The following is a 23086-nucleotide window of genomic DNA, read 5'->3' as shown; positions in this document are numbered from 1 at the left end:
TTACCAAAACATATTATAAATCAATAACTATGATTTTTTTTTATTTCTATGTCTGCTCCAATTTAGTTATATACCGAATAGTTACTACTATTGAATTATTCAATATATTTGATATTTTATAATTTTGTAATTTGCATAAAATTCAAAAATGATAGCACTAAAAATAATTGTATATACAATATTCATTTCGCGTAAGGTATTAACCATCACAACATCATTTTTAAAGCATAGCTAATGATGTAAGTGTATATCACGAGCATTAATTTTTTTCTTGATAATTATGCAATTAATCTGATTTTCATCACTTGACTATATAACCATTAGTGACGACCCGAGGCTTAGTCTTAAAATGAGGGGCAACTTTAGCAATATACACATGAATAAAAGATTTATTTCTAAACGTACTTTTTAATAGAGATGATATTTAATTAAAGTTTTTTTAAAAAACTGAAAAACTTTTACATAAAGTTTTCATTAAAAGCATTTTAATTAAGTATAAATATAGTTGGTGAAAAATTACTGTTGAGATATTTCTAAATATGAATGCCTTTAATCTTTTCTTTCTCGATAGTTTTTTTTTCCTTTTCTTGCATGAATCTGGTAGTACTGATTATTTTTTATTTGTAGTTACCACACTTAAGTTTATATATTATTTCTTGATTATATAAAATTTAATAGAAACTATTCCAAAAATATTTACAGAAACATGAGTACGATATGTTAACATACCAAAAAGGAGGAATAAGTCATTACCACAGATTTTAATATGTAATTTTCATTTTATAAATGTATAATTTTGATATTATTGATATCACTCAAATTAACCTAATGAGTGATTTGTACTCTTTCAAATAAAAGATCGAGTTGCAATACTTAGAGATCGAAATAACAACGAACTAAGGCACACAAAAGATCTAGAAGTTATGTGGTTAAGCTAGGCAAACATCTTTAATATAAATAGCAGTGCACTACAAGAATTTTTTTTTTCTTAGCATAAGGAAACAGCTATTATATGCTTGTGTTAGCATTATTGAAACTGCTATGTCTGCTCCAGCTATCTTAGGTCCCCCTTATATTATAGCATTTTTTACAATGCTATAATATCGGAGAAATACAATAGCGTTGTTTTTAGCTTGCTATGGTTAGCCAATGCTTATGATAGCTTTTGTTTTGAATGTAATCATATGTTTTGTTATAATGATGTATCAATGCTATATGTATTATCGATTATGTGCTATTAGAACTTGTTCATAGAAATATGTTTTGTTGCTAATTATGTTTAAAAAAAAAATTATTTTATATTTCATTAATAAACCAAAATGTACTTACATCAGTACCACAAACATGTCTACATTTTCATCAAATCTTACACAAACATCATAACAAAATCAGAACTAAATATAAAGGGACTAAAAACATGAGAACTAAATCAAAACCTTGCTCCTATTTTCTTCTTGGCCTTAGCCTGTATCTTACACAGAGAGAGTAGGGGATGCACCTTAATAATCTCCCGAGCTGTTCCAAGAACCCGTAAAAAAACAATCAGATGAGTTCAGCTGTTTGAGCTTTTGAATTAAGAATGGATCATAAGTACACTTCATAGCCTTTAAGTTTAAGACATGTATACTTAGTTCTTCTTTATAACATACAAGCTAAGGAATATAAGAACATTTCAGAAATGTCTCACCATAAGGTTTTCTGCAGTTAGAGCTTTGTCGTCTACGGTGGTATAAGGCGATATAGGTATTATACCTCCTACCACTGCTGAGATCATGCCGCAATACATAAAGCTTCGTTGGTGTGTGCATTTGTCTGCAAATTCCGCCATCTTGCCGAGGAACTGTCAAGAACTGGCAAGTGTGCTTCTCGTGAGAGCTTCTCAGCTTCATTTAGTACCAACACTGACAGAATCAGAAAGAAACAAACACGCAGCATTACCTTGAGGAATGAAGAACAACAGTATCAGTACACGAATATGAGTTAATGAAAAAAGTGAAATGTTAACATTACCTCGAGAAAAGTCTTACTAGAGAATCACTTCACTATCTTGAAGTCAGATCATTACACAGCACATAGACGTTTCAAGTCAGACTCATTACACATCGCAGAGAATCTTCAAGTCATAATTTTCAAGGGAAAACAACAACAAAAAATAAATCAGAACATGTAGTTTAAAACCAAATCTGCTTTATGAGACATGCATAGAAAAATCGAAAAGAGTATAAGCAAGTGATGAGAAGTGATTCTTACCATGAGAATCTGTGACTCTCATTCTTCTGCCACTCCCAGGAGAGATCTAGTCTTGAATCTAAAGAGAAACCAGAGGTGAATAGTGATAAAATATAACTTGTATTAAATAATTGGAGAAAACAGTAACAACAACCCATAAACCTCTCAGTTAGTAAGACACGAGAGATATGGAGAGAAACAAATAGGCAGCAATGGAGATTCCTCCCAGATTCACCCCATTTTGAGAGTATCTCCATCCAAAGTTCAGACCTTTATGTTCAACTCTAGTAGTTAACCGTAAAAGACAGTGAATAGAGTGTAAGCAAGTGATGAGAACTGATTCTTACCTTTAGGATCTGCAACTATCATTCTTCTTTTTCCTATTTCAAGGATCTGTAACAAAGCAAACACATCAATAGCAATCGGAAAGACACCAAAATACGAATGAGAATCAGGTATCACCTCAGCTTCTTTTTGCCGTCGCGTCTTCTTCCTCAGCCATCTCCAACACCACTCCGCTTCTTCTTCCGTCAGTCTCCAAATCCCAATCAGAAACAATACCATCTTTGATAGGTGATAAGATCTGGTGAGTCAGAAAAAAATAACTTGCAGTTAACTAATAACTTCACACATTTAATATTAAATCAAAAGAGGAAAAAAATAATAACCTCCATATGATCCTTGCGGTAATTCAAGGCTTGAATCCCACATAGAGATTACGTTTACCCTTCTCCTTTTCAGACTTTTCAGACTGTAGGTCGTCTCGTCGCGGAGAATCTGGCAGTTGATCAGGTATGGAACATGAATGAACTGCGTGGTTTCGTTACACTGGTAGGGGCTGAGATCAAGCTCCAAGTGGCGGAATAGAGGTGTGAGCAAACTCCCAGAACGGTCCTTCTTCAGAGAACCCTTAATCACCTTTGACTTCTTGTCCACAACCATCTGAACAAGCACACATCCTGGAATGGTCTTCATCTCCGAGGTTAGAATCCCAATGTTTGCGGATTTGATCTCGTCCTCAACTCCTGCAAATAACATCTGCAGTTCCCCTTGTGTCACCTTTGACGTCTGGTCCTTTGAGAAGAGCAGGTTGCTCAGGACCTTCGCAGCAATCCGCAGAATAGGGTTGCGGATGAGAGACTGGCTGGCTGATCGGGATTTTAAGTCCCCTGAAGCGATGAACTTCCAGAATGCTTGCTCCGGGGGGAACTTCCTTTGAAAGGTGGTCTTAGTGTACTCCTCAGATATCTCATAGATCTCGGTCAGCTTCTCCAAACTTATGGAATGCTTGGCGCCGCTCGCGTAGAAGGTGAAGGAGGCTTCCTCAAAGATTGGGAAGCTGGGCCTCTTGAAGGTGAGCTCCGCGGTGGCTAGGACTTGCCTCACCTAATCTGGGTACATCGGGTGAGTGATGTGGCAAAGATCAGCTATTCCCAGCACCTGGAGAACAGCATGCAAATCCTCATGGAGGCACAAGTCGTTCAAAGCCCCGGCGTCAACGAATCGTGTTGGGAGGATGTTGATCTTGAGCAAGGATTTGTAGCAACGCGAGGCTTCCTTATCCAATCATTCCTCCGAAGAGGCAGGGATGTATGGGTCTGTGAGGGAGATCTCGGTCCCTTCCTCTCGTGGCCACGGGTAAGTTCGGGAGATGGTGTCATCCTCCGGTTCTCCTTGGGCGTGTGGTGGTTTGATCCTAGAAGCCATCTTGGTTCGTCTGGGAGCCATCTGCAAAACAAAACCAAAGGGAAGTTCTTAGTACCATTCGATTGGGTTTAGTAGAAAAAGTTGGAAGCTTTTACGATTGTATGTGCTCTTTCCAAACTTTTCCATAACCTAATGTAGAGAGAGCAAGCGATCGATAATGGTAAACCAGATACAATCACTTAGAAGACTGGGTACTTAAATCATCTCGCCAATCAACAGATCGATTCAATAGATCCCAAAATCCATATCTAAACAATCGATGCATGTTCAATTAAGAACATTGGCGCAAAAGTTATAACTTTCCATCTATCCTAATCGATTCAACCATTCTCAACTCAACTTCGAATAACAGTCCTAGCAGCAAAAGGAGAGGTCTATTTTGATTTAGAAAAACCCTAAAATCGATCTATTTAAAAAGGAAAGAAGAGAAGAAGATTTTTGACCGAGAATCACATTGTGATTTCGCCTCTTACCGTTCGATTGGTGATGGAAGAGTTCTGCACAAACAACTCGAAATCCAAGCAGGTATAAACCGAAAAACTCAAAACAAGTTGAAGAAGTTTAAAGAGTTTTAGGTTTTTAAAGGAGAATGGAGAGAGGCGATGGAGGAGGCGGTTTTGGTGGAAGTGGGAGAGAGATGGGGAAAGTTCCCTCTTTATAGGCACCCACTTCGTGCCCCACTTCCCACTTGCTAGGGTTTTCCTCAATTTTACAAAGTTATATCAAATCTAATATAATTTTTTTTTTTTTTGGGTCCCAAGAAACTTACCTTAGCGGAGCAGCTGCTCCGAATCAAGAACAGCTGGAGGCTGTTCTGGTTGAGTAACTCGGGGTTTTCTGATTTGTATCCTGCAAATAAATTAAAAGAAACACAAAATAAAAATCTAAAAGAAATATTTACACTCACCAGTGGGTTGCCTCCCACCAAGCGCTTAGTTTAAGTCACTAGCTTGACTTGGTTAGCTTGTTAGGCTAAAGAAGGATCGCTTTGGGAAATTTCTTCACCCTCTGCGATTGTTGTCTCAGCAAGATATGGCTTTAGTCGTTCACCATTGACAACAAATTCCTCACCTTTTGTGTCCAGCAACACAACAGCACCGTAGGGGCGGACCTCTTTAATGGTGAATGGTCCGGACCATCATGATCGCAGCTTTCCATGGAACAGTCGTAGCCTGGAGTTAAAAAGGAGCACCTGATCCTTAGGCTGAAAGTTTTGGCTGATGATTCTCTTGTCATGATAGGCTTTAGTTCGCTCCTTGTAGATTTTTGAGCTTTCATAGGCGAGATGCCTAATTTCCTCCAGCTCGTGGATTTGCATGGATCGTCTCTCTGCTGCTGGTTTGATGTCGAAGTTGAGTAGTTTCAAAGCCCATGCTGCCTTGTACTCCAACTCAACCGGCAGGTGACAAGCTTTACCGTACACCAGGTTGTAGGGAGTGGTCCCGACTGGTGTTTTGTAGGCTGTTCTGTAAGCCCAGAGAGCGTTGTCTAGCTTGAGCGACCAATCCTTGCGACTTGTGTTAACTGTTTTCTGCCGGATGCTCTTGATCTCTCTGTTTGACACTTCCACTTGACCAATTGTTTGAGGGTGATATGGTGTGGCTACCTTGTATTTCACGCCATTCTTTTTCAATAGACCTGCAAAGATCTTGTTGATGAAGTGACTACCCCCATCGCTGATGACTACTCGTGGTACCCAAAATCTTGGAAAGATTATGGTTTTGAACATCTTAGTCACCACCTTTGCGTCATTTGTGGGACTGGAAATTGCTTCCACCCACTTAGAAACGTAGTCAACTGCCACCAATACGTACTCGTTCTTGAAGGATGGTGGGAATGGTCCCATGAAATCAATCCCATTCCGTTTACTGATATTCCCTTGGCGCTGGCATGAGTCGCACCGAGAGATGTAGGAGTGGGCATCTTGGAAAATTGTTGGCCACCCAAACCAGGCTTGGAGAATCTTGGAAACGATTTAAAATGTTGCAAAGTGCCCTGCATAAGAGGAGCCGTGACAGTGAAAGAGGATTCATGGAATCTCAAACTCTGATACACACCGTCGGAATACTCCATCCTTGCAGTTTCGGTACAAATATGGCTCATCCCAATAGTAATGTCTGGCGCCTCTTAGGAATTTTCGTTTATCATTGCCAGTGAATTTGACTGGTTCTTTCTCAGCGGCCAAATAGTTGGCAATCTCAGCAAACCATGGAAGATTGGGGTATTGCTTTTTAATCGCACAGACAAGGTGTTCCAGTACGCTGGAGCAATCTGGACGGAGCGGTTGTTCTGTGATGCTTCCGAAACTGATCGAGTAGACGTGCTCGACAGGAAGGCTGTCTCAAAGTGTTGTGTCTTCATCTATCTTCATTCTGAAAAGGTGATCTGCGTCGCCATTCTCGATGCCCTTTTTGTCCTTGATTTCTAGTTCAAATTCTTGAAGCAATAAGATCCATCGAAGCAGCCTTGGTTTAGCATCCTTCTTTGTTAGTAAGTATCTCAACGCTGCGTGGTCCGTGTGCACTATCACCTTGGAGCCTGATAGACCATGGATTTTACCCACTTTTAGCCATGGTCTATAAGTGTTTTAATACATATTTACTACTATATAGAGTCTATTTAGAGTATTTACAGGTTCAGGGACGATTTGGAGGAATGTGGTGATTTTGGTGTCTTTTGGAGTCTTTTGAGTGCAGAGCTGCACAGACGTGTCAGATGTCTAGCTATTGTTGGAGACCTTCCCACCGTTAGATTGAGACCATCTTCTTAAACAAGATATAGCTTTGAGTTAGCTTTCCAATGCCACCGGTTTGAGATCAATCAGCATCCTGTAGCAGAGGTTATGCCCGTTTTACTGAAGAGTGGTCAGTCTGCCTCGCAAGAGGAAGCTGTCGAGGAGATGAAGGACTGTCGATCGATAACACAGCACTGGTGTCGATCGACAGTGATTCCAGAACGTGGGCCAAGCATATTTCAAGCCCGTTTGAAGCCCAGAAGCCACACCAAGTTACCAAAATACCCATGGACGACAAGAACCCTATTTATGTATTTCTAAACCATTGTTGACGGCAACAAACTCTCTATTATCATATTATATTGTTTTCTCTTAGGTTTGGAGAGAAGATCAATTCTCTTTTAGAGATTGATTGGAACTTCATTGGTTTTACCATTGATTTATCTATTATATTATTCAGACTATGATTTGTGTTATTGCTTGCATGTCTGAGTAATTCATCTTGTTAGGTTTAGGGATTTCATGAGCTTAATGTCAAGCTGATAATAAATTAGGATTGCTAGATTATCTATAGATCTCTACACCAGGGTGATTTGTAATACTAGGATCTGGAATAGTTAGAATAGCACTACAGTGTGACTAATTGTTTGAACCGAGAATCAGAGGACAATTGAGAGGCACGAAAGTGCAATCAATTAACGGAACCCAAGCTCTGCTGGATTAAATACCTAGGTGCATACGAGAGTTGGTCTAGGAATCTAGTTGAACTTAATCGATTAGGTCGTTAATTCTTGTCTAAGGAAGAATCGATCGACACTCAGGCCATAGCGTAGATCGACACTCACTCCAAGTCAATAAGCGATAGCTGAGACTGGACTTAGACATCTGATTAGCAATTGCATGCGAGAGCGGGATTGCTTACTTATTAAAATCGAGTTCTAGAATTGAATCTATAAACCATTAGCATCCTTTAATTGTAGTTTTGAATCTCTTGATTGATAAATCCCTAGGTCTAGCTATTTCTCCTAATTGTTTACAACCCAAATCAACCAATTGAACAACTACTTTGTTCACCTTGCTTTCATTCATTTACTGCTTTATAAACTGTTTGTCTAGCTTAATCTTGATTTCTATAGTCTATTGTGTGACCTAGCTCTCTGTGGATTCGATCCCTAAGTACTACAATTGAACATCTTATTTGAGAGAGTAAAATTACTCCTTAGGGTAATTTGAGTGATATCTAATTTGGCGCCGTTGCCGGGGAGCTTTGATCGCCATTAGACTTGATTAATAGGTTTAGTATAGGTTTTATTTACTGTCATAGTTATTTACATAAAAAAATTTCTTGTCTTTCAGGTACATGCCTACCAGTACCAGAAGCAGCAAGGAGGAATTAATTTTCTTCTCAGACCCAGCACGTTTGGAACGCTTAATCCGCAAAGAGAACCGTGCATCATCGATCGACACCACATCTACTACGTCGATCGACACTACCTCTATTACATCGATCGACACCACCTCTACTACGTCCATCGACATTTGTGACAGAGCGACGATCGAAATTTTAACTCGAAGATGGTCGCGATACTTGTGCTACAGAGGGATGAGAATGGAGACCTGCATGACCCTGGAGGTCATCTGTGTAATGCAGCATGTCAGAAGATAGAAGGACAAGGGACTGCAATCCTTGAGCCATCTGCTGCCACCGAGGATAAAGTTTCTCTTTAGAGATCGTTAGCAGATTTCACCAGGCCTAGTCAGTTCTACATTAACAGGTCTGCGATTCGACCTCTAGAAATCTAGGGATTTCAAATACACCACACACACTTCTCTCATGTGGGTCAGCACCCTTATCTTGGTCTTCCAGATGAAAATCCTCTAGACCATATTGAGACACTCGAAAACTTTGTGTCTGGCATCCAGGAGGATGAAGCAACCAAAGACTACATCTTCTGCAAGCTGTTCAAATATTCTCTCTCTGGGAATGCTAAAAATTGGCTGAGATGCCTACCACCAGGATCTCTCACTACATGGAATGATGTCAGGACTGAGTTTATGACTGAATTTTAGATGATGCAAGGGCTGAAGAGATGAGAGATAAAATTTGGGCATTCTCTCAGGGACCTACAGAAGCTTTCAAAAGCTCTTGGGAAAGGTTTAGGAGATACCAAAGGGACTGTTCACATCATTGTTTTACGGAGATTCAGCTGTTGAAGAAATTCTGTAAGGGTATTGATGTACGATATCATGTGATGCTGGATACTGCAAGCGAAGGAAACTTCGAGACAAGGACCCCAGAGGAAGCTAAGAGACTGATTGAGAACTTGATGTCTAGCAAGAGTTCCAAAAATCTGGATATGCACAAGATAAAATCAGCTTCAATGGATAGTGACAAGATCGTTGAGGCTGAGATTGGTTTTGTACATGAAGTCTCGTTGGTAGAACATGCTATAGAGAAGGATGAGGATCAGGGCTATATAGAAAAGATCGAATCTATGATAGAGAAGGTCCTGAAAATTCAGCAGAAGACGAGTGTATACTTAAATCTGAGGTTGGATGTTCTCTACAACGAGCTGAATGGAAAACTTGAAACCTTAGATGCCCATGTCATGATGCTAGATGCCCAGGTTTCTCAGACTGCAGAAGCTATGAAGAAGCAAGAAGCTTTGGTCAAAGGGAAAGCTGTGGAAAGTGAGAGGCACCAGGTTAATGCCTTCTCAGATGACTTTGGGGTAGTGCTCGAGCAGGAAAAACTGGAAGAAGATGCTTTCCTAGTCGAAAGCTGCATGTCCATAGGCAGCTTGTACTGGTGTCAACCGACATCAACAGCTGAGCACCGATCGACATCATCAGCCGAGCATCGATCGACACCACTTTTGGGATCAGACAAAACTGTTCGAATTAAGAGCCACTCAGATTTTGCCGCTCGACACCCGCATTCTCCCACCCTAGCTCGAGTTAAAAGGGACAACATCGATCGACAACAACACAATGTAATCGATCGACAACAACATGGGAACATCGATCGACAACAACAGAAGAGCAGCGATCGACAACCACCAATACCATACCAAGTACGTTTACCAGATCTTGATGCACACCGCTTGAAGGCCTCTCGAAATCCATCTCAGACATCAGTTTGCTTGAAGACAATAGAGAAGATAAGTCAGCAATTTGCAGAAGCACGAGAGCAAAAGCAAACCCTAGCTGAAACCTCTTTCGTTGAGAGTGTCGATCGACGACATCTACCACGTATCGATCGACACCAAACAGACGGATATGAACCTTCCATGAGAAAGCAGGCAACGAAAGTAGAAATTCCAGTTGAGAAGAGAGTGAAATCTAGGAAACCCTATATTCCCAAACACCTCAGGCGAGAAGTTAACAAAGAGGAACTTGAAGGATTTCACAAGAGGGTGAAGAGGGTTCCTAAGGATATGTCTTTCGAGGATGCATATCATAAGTATAGACTTGGTAATTTCTTCAGAGAGAGCAGAGAGACTGATAAGGATATTGAGCTCCTATTCAACAAAGTCAGCCGTAAACCCAAGAGGACACTTAAGAAGGAACAAGATCCTGGAAAGTTCCTGATTCCATGTTCTATACATAGCCACCATTTACCAAACGCCCTATGCGATACTGGATCTGCAGTCAGCATCATGGCCATAGACACTGCTGAGCTATTAGGGCTGAAGATGGAACCTTCTAAAGATAGTTTCACATTCGTGGATAGCTCCCGAGTAAACTCAGCAGGCATGATCAAGAATGTTAAGGTGGAGATAGGGGAATGCATTATCCATGTGGACTTTCATGCTATGGATATCAAATCAGGCAAGACATCTCCACTCCTTTTTGGAAGAGCCTTCATGGCTACAGTGGGGGCAGTTTGTGATCTTAAGAGAAATAAGATGTGTCTGACTAATGTTGATGAAACTGTCTTCTATGATCACATGGAAAAGAAGAAAAGTGAGGAGCTTATTTCATGCATAGAGATGTTTGAAGATCCAGGACCTACAGCTGATTCAAATCACGAGCCTGCAATACCAGAATCAGCGCCGGTCGACATTAGAATTGCAGCATCGGTCGACTTCCAGTCCTCAGAATCGACCGACAATCAGACTTCAGCATCGGACAACTCTCAGTCTTCAGAATCGACGACACGAAGCCTTCAGCATCGGTCGACACCCTCCGACTTTCAGAAAAGCCCAAGACTGAAAAGTCTAAGTCTGGGGGAAGGTCCAAGAATAGAAAGAAGAAAAAGAAAAGGAATGTAGATGCAGATTTCATGCCACTAGTCCCTTTGCAATGTCAAAAGGGAAGTCTTGAGTATAGAGTGCGCTGCAGAGGAAGTTCTAAACCTTTTACCAAGGTTTGAGTGCTATGTGATCCAGAGCTGAGAGAAAATGGAGAAGTTTCTGCAAGAGCTTTTCTCCACTGCATCAACAAAATGAGGAAGAGAGACACTGAGACTTGCTCTGGAGCAAGTACACATCCTCATCCGGACTAAAGCACATCTCCAAAGTCAAGCTAAATGACTATAACAAAGCACTGAGTGGGAGGCAACCCACTATTAGGTAATTTCTTTCAGTTTAGTTTAGATTGTTACTGATTAAAGTTTTTATTTATTGTATGTCAAAAAAAAAAAACCCCGAGGAAGACGAGTTTGCAAAGGATCGACGATGACTGCGCAACATCGATCGACAGAGCATCACTAGTATCGATCGATCGCCATTTAACTGTGTCGATCGCCACAGCTTCAAGAGTATTGATCGCCACTTAACGATGTTGGTCGACACTCATATCAAAGTCAGGTATACAGTTTTCCTTGTTAAATATTGTCCTTATGATTTATTTCCCCACTGATCTTAGACTGTATAACACTGGAGATAGTGTTGTTTAAGTCTGGGGGAGGTTTACTAATATTTTGTGTTTAGTTAGCTATTTAGAATATATATATATATAGAAAAAAAGTTCTGAGTAGACGATTGCCTAGCATATCGACCGATGAGAGCATGTCGATATCGATCGACAGTACATTACCTGTAGCGACCGATGGTAACTCCTTTCCATCGATCAACACTTAATCCGGTCAGGTATATCGTTCTAACTTGTTAAATTGAGTACTTATGATTTATTTATCACCATAACTCTGACTAGATATACACTGGGGACAGTGTAATTTAAGTCTAGGGGGAGATTTACCGATACTTAGTTTATTGTGAGTCTTATTAAATGTTTTCAAAAAAAAAGTTTTATTGAGTTAAAAAGGGGATAATGAACTTATTAGATTTTTGCTTGTTATCTAACCACTCTTTAGTACCATTCTATACTTACTGATTGCAGATAGTACTAAAGATACAAAAGTGGATCAACATGTCAACTATTCACACTTGCTGAGATTGTTTGAAAGAACCAAAGATGACCTCCAACACTAAACCTGACACAACTGCTTGTCTTGGGGCTTGGTATACATGGGATCGGATTCTTCAAAACAGGCCTGGAAGGTAAAGCCTTGTGTAGATTTATCATTTTTTCTCTCTCTATTTCGACCTTAGATTTATAGGTAGAGATATTTATTTTCAAACAAAAAAAAAACGAAAAAAGAAAGAAAAAAATGAAAAAGAAAAAAAATATAAATATATATATATAATAGGTGTTAGTTAGGTGGAATCCGAACATGACTTGGTGGCTACAACCATTAAGGTTTGCTTCATAAGGATTCCAACAAAAAGAATTCGAATGGTACTTGGTGGCGGCCATTATCAAGGTTCGCTTCACATGAATTCTTGGATATATGTTAAAAAGAAGTGAACAGGACTTGGTGACAACCACCATTAAGGCTTGATTCAAGGAAGCCTGTCCAATCTTGGTCAATGATCCTGCAATGAAAGCAGACTTTGACTAAATAGAAAAATTAGTAGAGAGAAATTAGTAGAGACAAAAGATAGGAACTAACGTTTCAATGCAGATCCAGATACGTGTTTGAAAATCCTTGCATCTTGTGATCGATACTCCCAAGGTAAAGCCTGTACTTTTATTTATGTTAAGAAATGAGGTTGGTAGAGGGGAATGTCAGACAGGATTTGCTAAGTTGTTGGCTAGGTGAATTTGGTTGCTAAGCTAGGATATGGTATAATGTGCTTTTGTGATTAGGACTTCTTAGATGTGGATTGCAATATTGCAGAGGTGATGATTCTAAGTTTTAAATCATGTGAGTCCCTGTTGTTTTCAAATCTCTTTCAGAGAGACTGCCCGTCTGTTTTGCTTGAGGACAAGCAAAAGGGTAAGTCTAGGGGGAGTTGATAGACCATGGATTTTACCCACTTTTAGCCATGGTCTATAAGAGTTTTAATACATATTTACTTCTATATAGAGTCTATTTAGAGTATTTATAGTTTCAGGGACGATTTGGAGGAATGTGGTGATTTTGGTGTCTTTTGGAGCCTTTTGAGTGCAGAGCTGCACAGACGTGTCAGATGACTAGCTATTGTTGGAGACCTTCCCACCGTTAGATTTAGACCATATTTTAAAGAAAGATAGAGCTTTGAGTTAAATTTCCAATGCCACCGGTTTGAGATTAATCAGCATCCTGTAGCAGAAGTTATGCATGTTTTACTGAAGAGTGGTCAGTCTGCCTCGCAAGAGGAAGCTGTCGAGGAGATGAAGGACTGTCGATCGATAACACAGCACTGGTGTCGATCGACAGTGATGCCAGAACGTGGGCCAAGCATATTTCAAGACCGTTTGAAGCCCAGAAGCCATACCAAGTTACCAAAATACCCATGGACGACCAGAAACCCTGTTTATGTATTTCTTAGCCATTGTTGACGGCAACTAGCTTTCTATTATCATATTCTATTGTTTTTTCTTAGGTTTGGAGAGAAGATCAATTCTCCTTTAGAGATTGATTGGAACTCCATTGGTTTTACCATTGATTTATCTATTATATTATTCGGACTATAACTTGTGTTATTGCTTGCATGTCTGAGTAATTCATCTTGTTAGGTTTAGGGATTTCATGAGCTTAATGTCAAATTGATAATAAATTAGGATTTCTAGATTATCTATAGATCTCTACACCAGGGTGATTTGTAATACTAGGATCTGGAATAGTTAGAATAGCACGACAGTGTGACTAATTGTTTGAACCTAGAATCATAGGATAGTTGAGAGGCACAAAAGTGCAATCAATTAACGGAACCCGAACTCTGCTGGATTAGATACCTAGGCACATACGAGAGTTGGTCTAGGAATCTAGTTGAACTTAATCGATTAGGTGGTTAATGCTTGTCTAAGGAAGCATCAATCGACGCTCAGGCCATAGCATCGATCGACACTCACTCCAAGTCAATAAGCGACAGCTGAGACTGGACTTAGATATCTGATTAGCAATTGCATGCGAGAGCTGGATTGCTTACTTATTAAAATCAAGTTCTAGAATTGAATCCATAAACCATTAGCATCCTTGAATTGTAGTTTTGAATCTCTTGATTGATAAATCCCTAGGTCTAGCTATTTCTCCTAATTGTTTACAACCCCAATCAACCAATTGAACAACTACTTTGTTCACCTTGCTTTCATTCATTTATTGCTTTATAAACTGTTTGCCTAGCTTAATCTTGATTTCTATAGTCTACTGTGTGCCCTAGCTTTCTGTGGATTCGATCCCTAAGTACTACAATTGAACCTCTTATTTGAGAGAGTAAAATCACTCCTTAGGGTAATTTGAGTGATATCGGAGCCAACGAGGTAAGATCTAAATTTTTCAAAAGCAAAGACAATTGCCAGGAGTTCTTTTTCTGTAGTTGCGTAGCGGCATTGAGCTTCGTCTAGTGTTCTGCTTGCATAAAAGATCACGTAAAGCTTCTTATCTTTTCGTTGACCGAGCACTGCTCCAACCGCAAAGTCGCTAGCATCAGTCATGATTTCGAAGGGAAGCTCCCAGTCTGGTGGTTGCACAATGGGTGCGCTGACTAGAGCTCCTTTGTCGTGTGGAAAGCGCCCAAACAATCGCCATCAAACTCAAATTTTGTCTCCTTGCAGAGCGGTCGAGTGAGTGGTCTTGTGATTTTGGAGAAGTCCTGGATGAACCTTCTGTAGAAACCAGCATGTCCGAGGAAACTCCTGATTCCTTTGACAGAGTTTGGAGGCTGTAAACTCATCATCACCTCTATCTTTGCTTTGTCCACTTCGATTCCTTTTTCTGAGATTTTGTGACCTAGAACAATCCCATCTCGCACCATGAAGTGACAATTCTCCCAATTTAGCACGAGATGCTTCTCTTCACACCGCTGAAGGACGCTGCACAAGTTTGACAAACAGACAGAAAAGGAGTTTCCATAGACGCTAAAGTCATCCATGAAAACTTCCATTATGTTTTCAATTAGGTCAGTGAAAATAGACATCATGCAACGCTGGAATGTCGCATGAGCGTTGCACAACCCAAATGGCATTCTCCTGTAGGCAAAAGTGCCGTAGGGACACGTGAAAGTCGTCTTCTCCTAATCGTCTGGGTGAATGGGAATCTGAAAGAAACCTGAATAATCATCTAAAAAGCAGTAATATGGGTGGTTAGCCAATCTCTCATGCATTTGATCAATGAATGGGAGTGGGAAGTGATCCTTTCGTGTAGCCGTATTTAATTTTTGAAAATCAATGCACATACGGTGACAGGTTACTGTCCTAGTAGGTATCAATTTATTCTTTTCACTAGCAACCACGGTAATCCCCTCTTTCTTAGGAACTACATGAACAAGACTAACCCACTTGCTATCAGAAATCGCATAGATTACACCAGCTTCTTGAAGTTTCATTATCTCTTTCTTAACAACATCTTTTAGATTTGGGTTTAACCGCCTCTGATGTTCTATAGAAGTCATCGATTCATCTTCTAGATGTATTCTATGAATACATAAATCAGGTGAAATACCAGGAATATCTTCTAATGAATAGCCTATTGCCTTACGGTGTTTTCTCAATTCACACAAGAGTTTAGCAGTTTCCACATTATTGAGCTCAGAGTTCACAATGACAGGATATGTGGAGTTAGGTCCAAGAAACGCATACCTGAGTCCTGCTGGGAGGGACTTTAATTCGATCTTTGGAGCCTTTAGTTTGCTCCAGGAATCATCGAGCAGGCTGGCCGGTTTGTTCCCTCGTTTAAGAGCAGTTGCTCCTTCTGGTGGAATCTGATTGCTCGTCTCCCCCAGACTCAGGAAAGTGACCATCTTCTCAATGCTTTTACTCGAATCAAGTATCTTCTCGTACCCATCAGCATCAACGTTGCACGTGTTCTGCTCAGACTCTGCTCTTGTCAGAGCCACTTCCAAAGGGTCATCCGCTAGGATTTCTTCAATCATCCCTTGTTGAGGGGTCAAGGCGGCATTCTCTTTGTCAATTGTGAAGTTCTGACCATCCAGCATAGGTCGTTTGAGTAGCTCGTCCATCTCAAACTTCACCACAATATCCCACAGTTGGAGATCGATCCTCCCATTGCGGATATCAATGATTGCATCAGCTGTGCATAGGAAAGGTTGGGCTAGAATGAGAGGGTCTTTCGGTTCATATTCTAGCTCCAGAACCACGAAATCCGCCGGAACAGTGGTGTTGCCAATTTGAACTTGGAGGTCTTCGAGAACACCTACTAGCAACTTGACTGATCTGTCTGTGAACACCAATGAAATCCTGGTTGGCTTGAAATTGGTTAGTCCCATGCGTTTTGCAACTGAGTAGGGCATGAGATTCACACTGGACCCTAAATCACATAAAAAACAAGCGAAGACTGTTTTTCCGATCTAAACCGAAAGGACAAATTTTCCAGGATCTTCCAATTTCCTGACTGTTCTGTTTTGAAGGACTGCGCTGCATTCTTTTGAGACCATCATGATATCGTTGTCTGCAGAGGTCTTCCCAGAGATCAGCCCCTTCACAAGACTGCACATTGAAGGAATCATCTGAATTGCGTCCATGAGAGATAACTTAACATTCAACTTCTCTAGCATCTTCTTGCACTTCATCTTTTCGCAATCCTTGCGTGATCTCTTAGCAGAGACTGGGTAGGGAACTTTTGGAGTGTAGACACGAGTAGGAACAGGCTGGTCTTGCGTCGTAAGAGCTATGGGATCTATGACAGTTGGCTGTTCCGCGTCTTGTTCGTCGTCGAGGACATCCTCAAGTGGAGGTTGTTCTCCCTCTTTCTGTTTTCCCTTCTTTTGAGCAGTGAGCTTTTTGGAGACAGGATCTGGGAGATGTCGTCCACTTCTCAACTCGACTGCGTTACAGTCCTTGGGATTCTTGTCTGTTTTACCAGGGAGTGTTCCTTGTTGCCTTTTGATTGTTTCAGCAGTTTGAGCAATCTGAACATCCATCTTCCTTATGTGGCTTGCTACAGCATCATATTTGGAATTTAATTCCGTGAACATGTTGTTCATCCGAGTGTTGATCTCGTTGGTAACATGGTTCAGTGCTTTTCCTTGAATCTGCTGACCCTGCAGAAGTAGTTGCATCATTCCCTTCAGCTCATCTGGTGGACCGTTCGCGGCTGCAGGATCAGCCTGCGGATTGTTCTCCCTGTTCTGAAACTGGTTCTGAGCTTGGCTGAGGATGAACATCTTTCCATTCTGATTCTGAGGGTATGGCTTCTGATATCCAGGGTTTTGGAACGGATTTCCCTGAGACCTGTCATTGGGGGTTTTTGGATTGGTCTTGTATGAGAACAGATGCTGGTTGTTCCTCACATTAGGGTTTGGATGGTAGTTCTCGAACTGCCAACCCTGACCGTTGACGTAACTGATGTTGGGGTCAAAACCGGTTACGACGGAATCAATGTCTAAAAGTTCCCGGAAAATCAACTCTCGATCGATCCTTGAAAATTAGACATTCCCGGAAAATGGTTAAATCAAGTAAAAGACAGTTTTTCGCGGATGCGAACCGAGGAACGTTGAGAAGAGGATAAGTCTGGATGAGGTCTCAATCGTAAGCAAGGACCTACCACCTTGCCTTAGGGGGACAACCGTCTCAACACGGGTCACCTTGCCCATGGGCGAGGACGACCCACACCGAGATCACCTCGCCCATGGGCGAGGACGACCCGCACCAAGGTCACCTCGCCCATGGGCGAGGACGACCCGCACTGAGGTCACCTCGCCCATGGGCGAGGACAACCCGCACCGAGGTCACCTTGCCCATGGGCGAGGACGACCCGCACCGAGGTCACCTCGCCCATGGGCGAGGACGACCCGCACCGAGTTCACCTCGCCCATGGGCGAGGACGACCCGCACCGAGGTCACCTCGCCCATGGGAGAGAAATTTAGGCATTTTTCCATTTTTACTATCGAGCTGCGACTCTGCTAGGTTAGAACATAGGTGGCTAGACTAGCGAACGTACCGACAGCTCTCGTGGCCTAGGATCTTACCTGTTGTTCACGCTCAAACGCGAATTCGGAAACAAGACCTCTTTGTTCTCTTTTCACTCTTTTACGTTTTCTTACTTTCGACTCTTTCATATTGATTATGTTGTGTGTGGCCCAGCAGATAACTGGGACCTTCAGGGAAGGCTAGGTTAGCTTGGCTTTCCTCCGATTAACAAATCTCGACGGTGTGAATTCTGGTTCCCACAGTTTGGCGCTAGAAGGAGGGGGGGTACAGATCTATCTCTCACGCAACCGCGCACGCTCAGTCAGGTATGACGATCGACGCTGACAAAGACAAGGAAACACACGACGGGACTTCCGTTAATGCCAACGCTGACAGAACTTCCGTCAATGCCAACGCTGGACAAGATGAAAGAAATGTTTGCCTCCGCTCATAAAAAGTCGGTCGAACAAGGAAAGCTCGTGGCCTCTCTCGCAAAACAGGTGGAAACCTTAACGGCGAAGGCCAAGAGTAAAAACCCAAGCGGGGCCACAAGAGCCCGCGGTGGCAGAATAATTGATTTCGAGACTCCGAGCGATCGGGCCACATGGGCAGACAAGGATTCTTTGGGTCAGAACCCTGACGAAACAGTCCTACCAGGCGCACAACCGACCGTGGAGAACCTTCCACCTCCCGCCGGGAGCAACGAAGGAGGCGATATTGAGCGGATCAATCTGGACATAAGCGACCAGTCCGATCACTCAGACGGAGGTGCCGACGTCCATCCGAGAAGAACGCGAAGCCAGTCCGCTCGGCAGGACGCGTCGTTCGAAAGGCCTATGACAGAGGAAGAAGAAAACCTCTATTGGGTAGAGCAGGAAGAACTGGCCGAGAATCAGGATCGGATCCACCGCAGCAAACGCCGACAGGCTCGCAAGGCTGCTAGAAATCTTGATGAGATCCATGATCTCCGCGAGTACATCACAAAAACTGCGGCAGAAGTCAAGGCGGTAAAGTCGCAGATTCACCACGCGACAAGCGCTGCACATGAGATCGACAGACTTCTCGAGGAAGCGCGGAAAACTCCGTTCACTGCCCTAATTACGGAAACTAACATCTCAGATCCTGGGAAGATCAAAATTCCCGTCTACGATGGCACCACCGACCCGAAGGCGCATCTGCAGTCTTTCCAGATCGTGATGGGAAGGTGCGAACGAGATACTGGGTACTGCCTCCTCTTCGTCAAAAACCTCAAAGGAGCCGCGCTCGAATGGTTTTCTCGTCTGAAACGAAGCTCCATCGGAAGTTTCTGTCAGCTCGCCTCAGAGTTCCTCAAACAGTATTCCATGTTCATGGACAGGGAAACCTCAGACGTCGACCTTTGGACTCTATCTCAAAGAGAAGACGAACCACTCCGCGAATTTATGAACAGGTTCACGCTGGTAATGGCAAGAGTCACTGGAATCAGCGACAAAGTGGCAGTCGACGCTTTACGGAAAACTCTCTGGTATAGGTCAAAACTCCGACAATGGATATCCCTTGAAAAACCGAGAACAATCCAGGACGCTCTTCACAAGGCAACGGACTTCATCATGATGGAGGAAGAGATGAAAGTCCTCTCCCAGAAGTACAACCCGCAGAAGACGTCCGCGAGAACGAAAAACCCTCGTAACGACAGGTATGTCCACCACCAGGGAGAAGATCTCCAGGGTGAGCATAATTACGCTATCAACTCCGAACAGGGAAAGACTTCCGGAAATACGTGGACCAGGAACCAGTTCAAGGATAATTCCTACTGCGAGTTCCACCAGACCAGAGGTCATTTCACTATGAACTGCAAGGTTCTCGGCACAAGGCTTGCTGCGAAGCTCCTCGCCGGTGAAATTTCGAAGGTCACAGGCATAAAAGACATCCTCTTGGATTCCGATCACCCTCCCAAAACTGATAAAGAGTCCCCCGAAAATGATACCCGCACAAATCAGTCGGGCGAGAAACGCGGAAGGAGGCAGGATGGCCGAGGAAACAACAGCAACCGTCGAAGGGTGAGCATGATCATCTGGGGATTGCAGTTCTATCACGATTTGATCTCGTCGATCAAAGCTTATGGACGGAATGCTGAGACGAGTTCAAGCTGGCTGGCTGGGTCCCTAACCGACGATGCCCCTAACAATACGATCGTCTTCGAAGAGCGGGAAACCATCGGAATCGACAAACCTCACTGCGACCCATTGGTTATCGATCTGGTAATTCGAGATCTGGAAGTGGGAAGGATCCTTATCAACACGGGAAGCACAGTCAACGTCATCTTCCGCGATACCCTTCGGAGGATGAACATTGAACTCGGAGAAGTCTTCCCGGAACCAAAACCTCTCATCGGTTTCTCAGGTGCAACGTCAATGACCCTCAGATCAATCAAACTCCCAGTGATGGCTAAAGAGGTGACGAAAATCATTGACTTTGCGGTAGTTGACAAACCGGCCATCTACAATGTCATCATGGGAACTCCTTGGATCAATGCCATGAAAGCGGTACCGTCGACTTAACACCTTGGCATCAAGTTCCAAACTCCAAATGGAACAGCGGTAATCTGGGGATGTTAGAAACAGTCTAGGCTCTGCTTCTTGGCCGAGCATAAACTACGACAAACTCGAAACACCCTCGCGGTCAACCTGAAGCGGGCTAAGAAAGCTCAAAACACTCCCGAGAGCTCCATAAAAAGTGAACCAGAATCACCCGACCATGCAACGACTCCAGACAGCGACATAGTCCCCGAGTCCATCGCCTTGACAGCGGACAGTCCAACCCCTGAAACGGTCGTCGATCCAACTGAAGCCCCAACAGCTGAAGTAACCGGAATGATCCCATCCAGCGAGTAGGAACACCCGCAGCAGAAAGAAGAACTACGAGATGGCTTGATCCTCGAAAGAGGTACGTAGGCAGCTTGTCATATCGACAAGTTCAGCTATCCCCCTCGTTAAAAAGGGGGGGGGGGGGTTGGGTACGTATACTCGTATACTCCCACAAAGTCCGAAATATCCATGAATGTACTCGATATTTTTGAAACTTTTTCATTAAATTCTACCTTCTTCCGATCTTACGATTCACTTGCAATAAGTCGCAGTAATCTAAGGTTGGCGTAAGAAACGCCCAAGATAAGGGCATACCGTCCAAGCAGTCCTTGGACGAAAAATAATTCCTACATAATTCACACATACTCATGGTCAAGCAAGACCGGAAAAACGCATCTTCTATAAAAGCGAAGATCGTAGTCATCTCACAGCAAAAGACATATCTTCGAGAAAGCGAGACGTCGCAAATATTTCTCGAAAGATATTATCCAAATACACAGTCCATCTGTGACTCTAAAATACAAAATGCCCGTCGATTGGCCCCGACGGACAAGTCCAAAACGTTCTCTAAAAAAGAACTCGTAGTAAAACCTTTCATAAAAACTAAAGGTTCTCTTACATCCGACAAGGATACCATAGCGCGCTATTCAAGAAAATCCGAAATTTTGGTCAGCACACCAGACGTTCTCTGGAGAGAGTGCTTGATTTTTCCCACACAAGTCATATAAGCCGGCGCCCAGTCGCAGACTTTTATTGGAAAGAATCAGGTAGAAATCGCCAACGGGAAAAACGAAAACCGATTAGTCGTCGAATAGCCTTAGAGCCGAAAGTAAACCTAGATCTTGCCCTAAACCCAGTCCTACTGGTCCATTAACATCTCAAGGCATGATATCAAAACTGATACGAGATCTTAAAACGTGTCTCATCGTCCACATCTAAAACGCTCACGAAACTTCGTAAAACTCCGAAACGTTTTCGAATACCCTCGAAAGAGCAAACGAACGGAACGACAAATTAAGAGTTAAGATACGAAGTGACTACCCGTGTCTTTCCCGCGACACTTGGCAGAAGTATAAATTAAAACCCATAGAATGCTAAAAGAACATTCGTTATATATAAAAAGGCCGCAGAGCGGCTGGGATTCAAAGCCACCAACGGCCAGTCCCGCATACATAGTCAAATGACCTTGCAAGGCCATAGCACACTCAAGTAACGAACGGCCACACTCGGCCTAAAACACTACACGAAATCTTGAGATAAAGGCAAAGGGAAAACAATCCTGACGACCTTCAGAGATCAAGGTCAAGTTACCCAAAAATAGAGGCTCCAAATGAGTCTGCGGGCTGATCCACTTCTCCTCCCTCGTCCGCAGCATCGGCTCCCGCTTCCGTCGTATCCTCCGAAACCTCGATGGGTTCCCAAAGCTCTCGGATCCTCCCCTCGTTTGGAGGACCCATCGACTCGGCCTGGGCACACCCATCCATGAGGCTTGACATCTCAGCAACCTCGGAGAGAAAAGAGAAATCAGCGTTCTGTGACTTCCAAAGGGTACCAACCGAACTGCGGCATTCGCGGAAGTCACCCACGTAGTCTTGAGCGTCCTTGAAACTCATGAACTCAGCATCAATCAATGTAGCTCTCCTCGCTAACTCAGCAGAAATCACCCTCCTCCCTTTCCCCTCCGCACGAATGAGAGCTCGGGAATGGGACTCAGCCTGTCTGCGCTCTCTTTCCGCAACCTCGTTCTGAAAACGGATGAACTTCCTCTCGATCTCTTCGGCCTTGAAGTGTGAAAGACGCGTCTCTCTGAAACTTCCGTCAAGCGTTGAATTAAAGACCTGCATTCCCTACACGAATCAAGGGTCAAACATGGAAGCGACAAACGAACACTCGCCAAAAAAAATAATTTTTCAGAGACTAAACCTCGTTGATCAACCGAGAACCTTCCGCGACCACTTCTCTCCTCGACGCTTCATCCAGTGACGCTGGAGTAGTAAAACGGGGAGGAAGGTTGGCAAAGAAGTCGTTCGGAAGGGGAGCCTCGCTGGTTCCACTCCCATCACCCAGGGTGAAACCCGGGTTCCATCCGGGTAGCGGAAGATCTTCTAAGATAAAGTTTCTGTCTTTGAGAGCGATTCCCTTGTCCTTTCGGGGCCTAACTCTCTCCCTCTGATCGGGAACAGCGTCAGGGTGTGGCTCGTCCATATCCGATGC

At 42.9% G+C, this 23086-nt stretch overlaps 1 long non-coding RNA gene across 3 annotated transcripts; it reads right to left on the bottom strand.

Annotated features, from left to right (window-relative positions):
* Window positions 1-988: 988 nt before the first annotated feature.
* On the bottom strand, window positions 989-5664 carry LOC111198902. 3 transcript variants are annotated; one of them, XR_007328506.1, is made up of 7 exons: window positions 2898-5664; window positions 2692-2812; window positions 2577-2622; window positions 2251-2499; window positions 2011-2113; window positions 1688-1901; window positions 989-1515 (listed from the first exon to the last, which is right to left on the bottom strand). It is a non-coding gene; the product is annotated as an uncharacterized LOC111198902 (long non-coding RNA). The 3 variants fall into 3 exon arrangements; XR_002653020.2 differs by having other exon boundaries at window positions 2251-2308; XR_007328505.1 differs by having other exon boundaries at window positions 2251-2812.
* Window positions 5665-23086: the final 17422 nt, after the last annotated feature.

Source organism: Brassica napus, chromosome C9 (assembly GCF_020379485.1).
Source record: "Brassica napus cultivar Da-Ae chromosome C9, Da-Ae, whole genome shotgun sequence".
Lineage (NCBI taxonomy): Eukaryota > Viridiplantae > Streptophyta > Magnoliopsida > Brassicales > Brassicaceae > Brassica > Brassica napus.
This window is presented reverse-complemented; position numbering and strand designations above follow the sequence as displayed.